Source organism: Mandrillus leucophaeus, unplaced genomic scaffold, assembly GCF_000951045.1.
Source record: "Mandrillus leucophaeus isolate KB7577 unplaced genomic scaffold, Mleu.le_1.0 Scaffold184, whole genome shotgun sequence".
Classification (NCBI taxonomy): Eukaryota; Metazoa; Chordata; class Mammalia; order Primates; family Cercopithecidae; genus Mandrillus; species Mandrillus leucophaeus.
In genome coordinates, this window is record NW_012101854.1 from 1,924,756 (window position 1) to 1,936,496 (window position 11,741).

Consider the following 11,741-nt stretch of genomic DNA (forward strand, 5'->3'; position numbering starts at 1 on the left):
TTTTTTGTATTCCTTTCTCCTCCTCTATTCTCTCTTCACTAATAGGTAACTGTCTCAGTACTATGGGACACTCCCCTCACATGCATCTTCCAAACTGGTAAGAGTTAATTTCCCAAACCTTAAACTGGTTGGCTTAGGATAGGGCTCAGGGGAAAGGAACCCAGAAGCCTGACGTGCCTTCAAAAAGGTAAAGTTTTTTTAACCAGTTGGACTTTTGGCCTCCCTCTCCCAGTGCAAACTGGTAAAAGGCTTCAGAATTTTTGAGCTGTCCTTGCCCCAGTGCTTGTTTCGTTTTGATACATGTTTCCTAATAACCCCGTCTGTTCTTGCCTTCAGGTCATCAAATTCCAGTCATGCAACCGGAGCTTCTGACCATGGCCCCTTCTGCTGGGAACTCTTAGATCAGCCTCTGAAAGAGCTCTGACTGTTGTTTCCCCAAAACACTCCCTGGCAGCAGGAAGCAGTTAATATTGGTCTTTGGCCGTATCCTTATGCTAAGGGCAGTTAGATGTACTTCTTTAGAGGGGCGAATGAGACAGCTAGGTGGGTGAGCGTCCCTGGAGAAACTCCTTCCAGCCTGCCCACTGAGGTGGAGCCTCAGGAAGGTTCCAGGACATTTGCAGCAGGGCAGTGCCTGGCCCCTCCTCTTCCTGTGTGGAACTTGGGATTCAAGCTGAGGGTTGGAAGCACTCGAGCATGGGACTCTAGCCTTGTAGAGATTGCCTGCTTACCCAATAAAATCCTGCTTTTCTTCTTTTTCACCCAGTAAAATCCTGCTTTACTCACCCTCTGCAACTATCTGTGAGCCTAAATTTTTGTGGCCGTGGGATGGACAAGAACCCTGCTTTAGCTGAACTAAGGAAAAGTTGTGCAACACATCCAATAGGATCTACCTTCTATGAAGGTTAGGGTCTATTGAGGATGAGTTAAAAACTAATGTTGATTTTATTCAAATTTCTGAAATTTCTTCTGAAAATGCTGTCATATTCCAAGAAACATTATGGCTGTTTTGTTTTTGTTTCGTTTTGTTTTGTTTTGCTTTTTGAGATGCAGTCTTGCTCTGTCGCCAGGCTGGAGTGCAGTGGCAGCATCTCAACTCACTGCAACTTTGCCCTACCGGGTTCAAGCTATTCTCCTGCCTCAGCCTCCTTAGTAGCTGTGATTACAGGCGTGTGCCATCACGCCTTTCTAATTTTTGTGTTTTTTAGTAGAAACGGGGTTTCACCATGTTGGTCAGGCTGGTCTCGAACTCCTGACCTCATGAGCTGCCTGTCTTGGCCTCCCAAAGTGCTGAGATTACAGGCGTGAGATTATGGCTGTTTTTAAAAATCAACTTGCACTCTGGTTACTAGCAGTTTGGTAGTCATTGTGAAAGTAACTTTTTGCTTCATTTAAACATATATGGTGTACAGTAATTATCTTATTTGTTAAATCCCAAATAATTATTCCCCAAATTTAGACACCTATTCAAATCCATTAGACAACAGTCTATCAACCAAAACTAAATGAAAGCAATTTGAATTTTTATTTTCATCTCTCTTGAAAAAATTCAAATATGAGTTGATGACAAAATATTTTTAACTCCTGTCTTAAGACTCTCTCTAAACATCTCAAAAACTCTACTGTTACTAAGTCCACTTTACCTTTTGGCACTCCTGACCAATTTCTCTCCTGTTTCTAGATGTGTTTCCTAATTGTTCTTTTCAGTTGCAAATCATAGACTTTCATCTCTTCTGGTTTTTGTTCTCACGCATTAACCTTGAACTTCATAATAATATTCAGGGGAAACGGGGCTTGACAAATCCTTCATAGAATAATGGTGGCAATAGCAGGGATTGGATTTGGAAGGTAAAAGTACCTACTACATGAGAAGATGCTGTGACCACTTGTGCATTAATATCTAAGGATCTTACAATACATGATAACACTGTGTTTTCTTCATTATGTTAAACAAATCAGCAGCAGTGGTGTATAAGCATTGGAAGACTGAAGACACAAAAAGTACTGAAAGACCTAACGAGAAACGACAGTGGAAGAAAAAAAGTAAAGAAGAGGACATAAAAGGGGGTTTAAACCAATAGTGGGGAAGTCAAACTGAAGAGATGCAGTTTAATGGGCATAAGGTTTCAGTCATGCAAAATAAAAACAGTTCTATAGATCTACAGTACAATATGATGCTTATAGTTGACAATTATTACACGCTTAAAAATTTGCTAAGAGGGTAGTTCTCATGCTGTGTATTTTTTTAACCACAATAAAAAAAATCACTGTGGCATGAAAAGGGGTCAAGGGAATACAGATTTGGATCAGCTATTTACACACCATTTCAAAACAATGGAAATAAAAACTTAAGAAAAAAGATGGAAATCACTAGTCAAAGAAGCTAAGTTAGTTCCTTTGGTGAAAGCTTGTTTGCCTGCAGCAAACAAGGAAATAAACCCTGGATATCAGTCAAGCTAGGTATTTTGTTTGGAGCAATGATGTTTAATGTATTAAGGGTGACTGATCAAAGAAACCAGTGTAAATGTCCACAGCCTGAGGTTTCCCAGAATTGTTCAGTGCCTATGGTATTCTCTCTGTTTAACAATGATTGTGCATGTGATATATTATTATTATTATTATTATTTTTTGGTTAAGTCTCAACATAACTTTTTGGGAACAATACTTGATAAAATTTTGGGTATTCTAAGGAGTTCTAGTTTGAGTAATATTAGTTTCATAAAACTATCTACGAGGATCTATAAAAGGTGTCTATATTATTATTCTATATATAGCATCATGATATCAGAGAATATCAGGGTTGAAAGTGACTCTGAAAGTAATTGAGGATAACCCCCTGTCTGATGCTTGAAGTCTCTACAATATCACAGACAAGGTTATGGAAACAAGTTTTTGCTATTAAGTAAGAAAGAAAACTTCATGTAAGTACAAATTAAATTCTAAGTTATATGTTGAATTTTCTCATAACCTGAATTATTTAAGTGCAAATTAGTTATAATTGTTAAACAAGTAAACAAAATAATTGTTAGTTATTAGTTCTAATTGTTAAACAAGTAAACAAAAATAATTAAAAGTGAATGTGAAATCTCACCAAGAATTCATATTTGATGATATCATTACTCACAACATGCAGCTAACATTTGTATGAAGAATATTAAAAGTTCAACTAAAAATAAAGTATTCTATCATATTTAAGTTTTCATAGATAATAATAAAATGTTTGATAAACATTAAAATAGTAAACTCATAAGTAATATAATTATTTGATATGCCAAAAATAGAGTCTCATAACGAAATAACAAGAATGAGGGAGTACAAATGCTTCAGTGATGCTGATTAAAGTGTAACTGCTTTTCAGGGAGGAGGAAATGAAACCAAGATGTTTTGAAGAAACAATGTTGAGTTTTGCATAAATAAAGAAGTAGAATGAAATTGAAAAGAACTGTGTACGCTTATTGACGGAGAGTTTCTGCAATATGCTATGGCAGTCCATATGCTTATCAATTATAAGAATTTTGACTTTCAGCTCTGGAAAATATGAGAAATATAGGCAATTACTCTCTGAAGAAAGGAACTCTTTTATCATCCATATGTTATTAATGCCCAGCAGGGCAAGGCAACTTCTATTAAGTGAGCAGCCCGTAATGCTTTATCAACATATCTTTACTAAAGATCAATCTTTGGAAATACTGTCACATATAGCATTAACCCCAAACTGTACACTTCAAACATTTTATTTTTCACTTAAATATAAATTATATTAAGCTTATTCATTACTATATGTTAATCAGTTTGCAAAGACATCTTCCTGCTTGTCCATAAGCAATAAGCAAAATTAATGATTTAATTTTTATTTTAAAACTCTTCATTGTTGACAACTACCATATGTTTTAAGCAAAGTAATTAGGGGTGTGTGTGTGTGTGTGTGCGCGCGTGCGCGCACGCGTATTTGAGAGGGATTGGGGAAAATAATGCAATTATTATATAAAGTGATAATTTCTAGATTGAGGCATAAAGGCTTAAGTAGCTCAAGATAATGAATTCATTCTATATGTGCTTTTCTCTCATCATCTATCGCTCTGTAGTTGTTTTACATCTAAGCTCTTGAACTTTCTACAAAGTTGTGAAATAATAAATGTATTATTTGCAAAGAATAAACCTCATAGACATTTTTCAGAAACATTAATTAGGCCTAATAACATCCAGCAATTGTGATATTCTACTACTGTAGGATTTTTTTTGTCTCCCCTCTACTCCCCCCCCTTTTTTTTTTAAGAAAAAAGAAATTTCTTCAGTGTTTTAGAGCATGCTTTTGGCAGGAAAATTAAAGATACTTGTTTTGTTCTCAGCCTGCCACTGGCATGCTGTGTGATGCCCTTATACTCTCTTTGCCTCAGTTTCTCCCATTACTGAAATAAAATTGTAATGGTTGCCACTTTAAAGTCTCATAGGGTTGCTCTGAGAAATAATGAGAATAGTGTGGAGTAGTTTGACAGAATGAGGCAAGAATTCTTGAACATTAAAGAGAATTCAATATAGATGTTTTAACAAGAAAAATGTTTCTCTTAAGCAATTGTGTAGCAGTGTACTGTCTGATATCATTAGCTATTTCTCACTAAAGCTTATTAGGGAAATTTGGTTATTCAGGCCATTTTAGAAAATAAAGGAAATTTAAATATTCATGGAAAAAGAGAGTGTGTACATGACCCTTGAAAATAAAGCATTATGAACTACATGGAAATTTTTAAATGGTTTAGTCTGTTACCTTTTTTATTCAAGCTTGCTTTATTTTCAGACATTTTAGCAACCTGAAATTTTACTATAATATCTAAAATTCTTCAGAGAAATTCCAGAAAGCTAGGAAATTTCTCAGTACCATATGCAAATGTAAATGTAAAGAGCAAGAAATAATCAATTTTATAACAAAGTATTTTATGCCTCAAATTCTGAGTTGACTATTGTTAATGAAATGTTTAAATGGAATGATTGTAGGAATGAATATTGGAAATTTTTGTCCTGTTTTCTTCATTTTTTTTTTTTCTACTTCTTCCCAGAACCATGAGTGAGTGATTGGGTATATATTCATTTCATGTCATATAGTGTAACAGAGAGTTTTTATTTATTTTATTTTTCTGGAGAACTACTTAGTACATAGCAAAACTATTCTCTCCCTAGACAAATATAAAACCTAGGTTACAGTAGAAATTTGAAAAGACATCAACTGAAATAACACATATGTTTGTCTTGGATATTTAAAATCGAAGGAAAAATTGCTGCTTTACCAATCACATAATTTTGTTTTATGACTAAAGCTACTTTAAAAACTAGACTATTACTTATTTTCGCAAACTGTAACCTCAGATAGTTTTATGTTCTTGAGTCAGGTGTATCTTGGTCATACGTCCTCTACTACTTACCCTAGTTTTTTCCTTAAAATTTTCCAAAGAGCTTCAAGAATGATAGAGGCTACAAGGTGCTTCCAAGAACCGTATAAAGAGGGAGTAAGGTATACAAAATAACTTGTGCAATATTTTTTTGTTGTATTCAGTTTTTTCAAAGTTATTTCTACATGACACTTTGTAATATTGTGATCACTTTCCAAAAGAGATGTGACCTATAGAAAGAAGTTGTAAAATGTTTCTCATACATTATTTCTCTCTGAAATTTCAAATGCAACTTCATGATGACCTTCATAGAATAAAAGTGTTCATATTTGTACTCTACTGTTTTTATTGTTGCAGTAATGATGGTGGTATATTGCTTTCTAAAAGACACATAGTAAAACAGGTTAAAAAAGTCTCACCAACATAAAACTTTCTTTTCCTGCGTGTATACTTCCAGGCAACTAAAGATAATGATTCCAAACTAATTTGAAATACCTATGGAGAGACAGAGAGTACAAATGAATTTGTCATAATTTGAGAAGGAAATGGAGTATTGTTTGCTATCACATCTGGTGACACACAAGTGAACAGGGCTAATGTTCCTCCCATAATGAAATGGAAATGTTTGTCAATAGGTTTGACATACACCTACCACCTACAGGAGCATTACCTTGATATTTTGCTTAAAAAAAATATATGCTGTTTTTAACAGCACACCCAATGACAGATGGTTTTATATCTTTCTACAGCGTGCTAGGTTGGTGTTCTGGAGCCAATGCACATTTAATAATGAATGTTTTTTCTTTTCTTTCTTTCTTTCTTTTTTTTTTTTTTTTTGAGACAAGGGTCTGACTCTTGCCCAGGCTGAAGTGCAGTGGCACCATCTCAGCTCACTGCAACCTCCGCCTCCTCAGCTCAAGTCATTTTCCCACCCCAGCCTCCACAGTAGCTGGAACTACAGGCATGCATCACCGTGTTAGGCTGATTTTTGTCTTTTTTGTAGAGATGGGGTTTCGCCATGTAGCTCAGGCTGGTCTTGAACTCGTGAGCTCAAGCGATTCACCTGCCTCAGCCTCCCAAAGTGCTGGGATTACAAGTGTGAGCCACCATTCCTGGCCTCTATATCTCTAAAGGTACTAGTTTTCCCTCAGTTGCAAAAAAATCATAAATTTAAAATCATGTTGGCTAGTTTCTCTAACTCTTCTATAAAATCAAGTACTAGGTATTATAGACTCTTTTCAGATAAGTCATCTTCCAAATATCTCATCTTTTCCATTCTCCCTGCCATTGTTTTAGATCAGAGCCTTATTATTTTGTATCTAGAATACCTTCATAGCCTTTCCTACTACCATAGTCTTGCCTTCATATGTGTCCTCCAGAAGATTAATCTGGTGAGCCAAAATATTTGACCAGGCTCAAAATAATTAAATGCTCTCCTTTGTTTATAAGAATAAAGTCAAATGCTTTAAACTGATGTTCAGTTCCTGCCATGATCAGGCTTCAGTGAACTACTCATTTATTACTAGAGTAAAAAATGTATCTCAAATAATTTATGTGCTCCTTACCACCTCCCCCTACATCCTTAGACTTAATCATTCTCAGGGGGGCAATTATATCCACCATCCAAAACACAGCTCAAATCCCATTTGCCTGGTGAACTGTCACTCCAACAACTGATCTATAAGTTAGTTCTTCTTTTAAGTCTTCACTGTTCTTACCACTCATACTTGCAGTTTCCATTTGGTGGGTTGCTATTACTTAAAATTTAGTAAACCTTCTTAATCTCCCCAAGGAGACTTTAAGGTCCTGGAGAAGAATACTCCTTTCTTTTTTTTTTTTCTTTTTTTTTTTTGAGATGGAGTCTCGCTCTGTCACCCAGGCATCTCAGCGCACTGCAAGCTCCGCCTCCCGGGTTTAGGCCATTCTCCTGCCTCAGCCTCCAGAGTAGCTGGGACTACAGGCGCCCACCACCTCGCCCTGCTAGTTTTTTTGTATTTTTAGTAGAGACGAGGTTTCACCGTATTAGCCAGGATGGTCTCAATCTCCTGAACTCGTGATCCGCCCCTCTCGGCCTCCCAAAGTGCTGGGATTACAGGCTTGAGCCACCGCGCCGGGCTCCTTTCTTTTTTATATTAAATTCTACGAAGTACCATTGGTAGATTTCAATAAACATTTTTATAAAACATTTAAAAGAGCAGGAATAAAAGCAACAACAAGAAAAGTGGCAACAGATGACAAACCTTGACCACTTTCTAAATCTTCTCTGATGAACCCTAATAAGAATCAATTAACTCACTAGTGTGGTTTATCTTCATGCTGATGTAATAATGTAATTCCTGATAGTGAGCTGAAAATACACACTTGAAATAGAAATTTACTTCTCCAGATATAATTCCATTGTTGTAGTTCGTTTCATCTTAGGTCTTCTACTTGGCTCATTGTCCTTTCTTACCCTAGAAAGATTGACCCATTAAATCCCACAAAGTTCTCAAGATAATTTGGTAGCATATATGTAATAACTTCCATCTGAAAAGCTCAAAACATAACATCTAATTCTTGTTAGAACAACTAACAATTAAAAATCCAAAGTTAAAACCAGATGAGAGAATATTTAACAGAATGACCCTAGATTGCCTAGTAATATGCTGCAGAGGCAAAAAAAAAAAAAAAAAAAAAAAAAAAAGAGGTCACTTATCTATGTAGAGCGTTGCATTATAAATGATAGATTTAACTTCTTTTTACAATGGAAACTTTCTGAGTTTACATTTGGAACGAAAATAGTAAACTACTCTTAAGAAGTATAGTATGAACAAAATACAAGGGAAATCAGTAACAGAGCCGTAACAGAGCTTTCCACTTTAAATAGTTTGGTAAAGTTACATACTCCAGTTTCCACTAACTGACATGTGTGAAGTCTAGCTCTCATTATCATAAACGTTTTGAAAGTATAATGCTACCTTTGTAGAGGCAACTCTGCTTATGAGATATTGGAACAAGGTGATTCATAAGGCACTGAAAATGATAATCCAACCCTCTAGAATAAAACATACAAAACAACCCCCAATATTATGCAAAACTACTGATGAGAATGCCTCTTCATTCCTGTCTTATATTGCTCTCCTGCTCTATTCCATTTAGAGATAAGAAAATAGACCTTCTATAAAAATGTCTCCTCAGGGCTTATGAAACTTTTGTGAGAGTGAGAGAGGGAAGAAGAAATTGTTCATAAACATAATGGGGATCACTTGGCAGTTACTCAATCTACTTGTCCAGTATCCAGTTGTTCTAATTTTAGAATTGCCAAAGTTGATATCTAGTTCAGACAGGAATTGGAAATGAGCGAAAACCACACAGTTATGATCCTGCTTTCTTTGCCCGTTCTCCCTGCTCCCCTACATGTAACCTTTCACGTATTTATTTTGCTATCCACATTCTTTTTGAAGTATGTTGTTAAACCTAAGACCTCATAAAGTAAATCCTTAGAGTTATGAAAAAAGAAACTGAGGTCATTTTAAAGTTGTGTGGCTAATTTACAATCTGAACGTTTTTGCATTTTTCTCATGTTAAAGAAATTTTAAAAACTTATCAATAGATTTCTTTGTGGCTTTTACTAATGAAGTTGTATTTTTTTCTACCCGTGGTAGGTGTTGAATAATTTGAATGGGAATTTGAAGGTTCATGGCTTCCAAACCAGCAGGAGTTAAGGCTTAATTGCTTGGAAATACATTTTCATGGCTGATACCAGTAACAGAAAAATGTCTGTATGTCAAGAGACTCTGTACTAATCAGTTAACCATAACATGTGCCACCCCATACCTAGGGCCAATGTAACTGTTAACAGCTTGAAGCTATTAAAAATGTACCAGTGGAAAACTTTCTTATACTTTTTTCACGAATGTGCTTCTTCACTCTAAATAAAGGAATAGAGAAATTTTATACTTAACTACCATCAGAGAAAAGGAAAGTACATTCACCTAGTTTGAGCTTCAAAACATTACATCCAATGGTGTTCATTAAGGTAACACTTTGAAAGTCACTCAGTTGCTAATAAGCTCTCTCTATGTCAACTCAGAGGCTGCCTATTAGATCTAGTTACACTCCAGAGACAGGGATTTGATTTCCAGCTCTGGAGATCAGGTCAAGAATTGCAATAACAATTAGTAATTAGTAGTTAGATCTCCGTTTACCACATTAGAAGGTCACTCCTCTGAAGCATTTGGTCTCATGAGAGGAAAGGAATATGGGAGACCATCAACAGTTGACACTTTGAAATCAAGAAAAAAATCTAAGATTCTCCTTGAAATTCTTTGGCACTTTAAGTGTAAATTTCTTAAGATCTCATTTTTATAGAATTAATTAGTGGATTTAGGTCTAAATCCTAAGTTTTACGGCAACTCATACTATGTAACAAAACAATACTCTTATTTTTAATAAGACATAAATTTCATCTTTAAAGTGGTGATCTCCCTGTGAACCTGGATAAAAAGATAAAATGTGAATAGTATTTTAAATGCTACTATCCTCCTAAAATATTATTAAATAATTGAAAATTTAAAATAGTGTAATATCAAATAGAGTCATGTTTTATGGTATGAATGTGACTAGTGCATGAAAGTTTGCAGACAAAGTAAAAATCTCAGTTCGCAAACTAAGATATGTGGAAAATGCATTTTCTTGATTTTTTAAAGCAAGTTGTCTTCTGCTGTTTATTCTATGTCCCTAAGGATATAATTAACCTTAATTATTATTTGAACTTCTCTCCAGTCCTCCACTTGACAACATGTTCCAGGTTCTTGGATCTTATACAGCATCAAAACAATTGGGTCGTGTGTCCCAGTCTGTGTTCATCAGTCAACAGTTTACCAACTTGACTGTGAAAATCTTCCATTCACTTATTTGTGCCTGTTCATCAGGTCTGGGAGACTTGCTGACTTCATACAGTGGCCCTTAAGCTATGATGACAATATATGAGACAGAATCATTGGTGCTTCCATTACTACAGCCTGAGGTGTCTTTTGGAGTGTATCTTTCTGGGATCTTACTGTCTTCACCAGAACATTGTCAGAAAATAGGACCTCAGCTTCTATCACTCCAGAGCATACATAACTCTCTCCTCTTGACAGCTAAGAGAATGTCTTTTGAGCCTGAAGGAACCCTTTCTCCTTCCTGTTTCACCTAAGATGCCTATCTTTGTCATATACTAAAATTATTAGAAGACAAATTACAGGACATTTTATAAATTACTACTGTGTTCAGATTTACCACATACCTCTTTTGAGGCACTAAAGCACAGAGCTAACCAACTATCTTAGTGGAGTGAAGGGAAAAAAAATTAAAAGCAGAAGAATTAAACATAAGTTAACATCCCAAAGTAGTATCCAGGTATAATTATAGAATCAATATTTTGAGAAGTCAAGACATAGGTTATATGAAATGTTTTGATGATTATTTTGAAAATGTTAAAAACAACACGAATTATTTCTAGTATCAGCTAAGTACTAGAAATTTCAAAGGCAAACATTAATCTTATACATATAAAATGTAGGTATTACTAATGATTTAAGGAAGAATTTTACTGCTAGAATCTTTCCCAGCAAGTCTATAAGTTTTATAAAAATAATAGTAAAGTTCTAGCAAGAAAGGATCTTTCTGGAATTAAAAAATGCATAGGTTAAGAACTTTGGGATGCAAGAAATAAAAGCTTTCCTTAGGTTACCTTAAGTAATGGAGTTTTAATACTCCATTTTAAAGATCACCAGAATTTTCATATTGCAGGAGTTTGTGATGGGATATCTTGTTGGAAAGAAGAGCTAAGTAAGTGGTCTCATATTTTCCTTCTATAACATAGTCATTGCTTTTACTTACATTGTTTGAACTCTTTCATCCCACTGATAGAGCAGAAAATTAATAATAACATATATTAGCATGTTGACATCTAATATGGTTTGGCTGTGTCCTCACCCAAATCTCAACTTGACTTGTGTCTCCCAGAATTCCCCTGTGTTGTGGGAGAAACCCAGGGCTAGGTAATTGAATCATGGGGGCCTGTCTTTCTCAAGCTATTCTTGTGATAATGAATACGTCTCACAAGATCTGATGGGTTTATCAGAGGTTTCTGTTTTTGCTTCTTTCTCACTTTTCTCTTGCTGCCACCATGTAAGAAGTGCCTTTCACCTTCCACCATTATTCCGAGGGCTCCCCAGCCATCTGGAACTGTAAGTCCAATTAAACCTCCTTTTCTTCCCAGTCTCAGGTATTTCTTTATCAGCAGCGTGACTATGGGTTAATACAACATCCAAATAGAATAAGAGAAATAAGTAGTTGAGTTTTTGAAGAAAAACAGGTGTAAAACTGAAA

At 35.3% G+C, this 11,741-nt stretch overlaps 1 long non-coding RNA gene across 2 annotated transcripts in view; it reads left to right on the top strand.

The window, feature by feature from the left end:
- LOC105538045 overlaps positions 1-9,255 on the top strand; it is a 119,267-nt gene extending 110,012 nt beyond the window's left edge. Inside the window, exons 3-4 of one of the 2 annotated variants that reach the window (XR_001005824.1) lie at positions 6,388-6,517; positions 9,029-9,255. This is a non-coding gene — a long non-coding RNA (uncharacterized LOC105538045). The remainder of the gene's footprint in view (positions 1-6,387; positions 6,518-9,028) is intronic. The other variant, XR_001005823.1, reaches the window with a different exon arrangement.
- Positions 9,256-11,741: the final 2,486 nt, after the last annotated feature.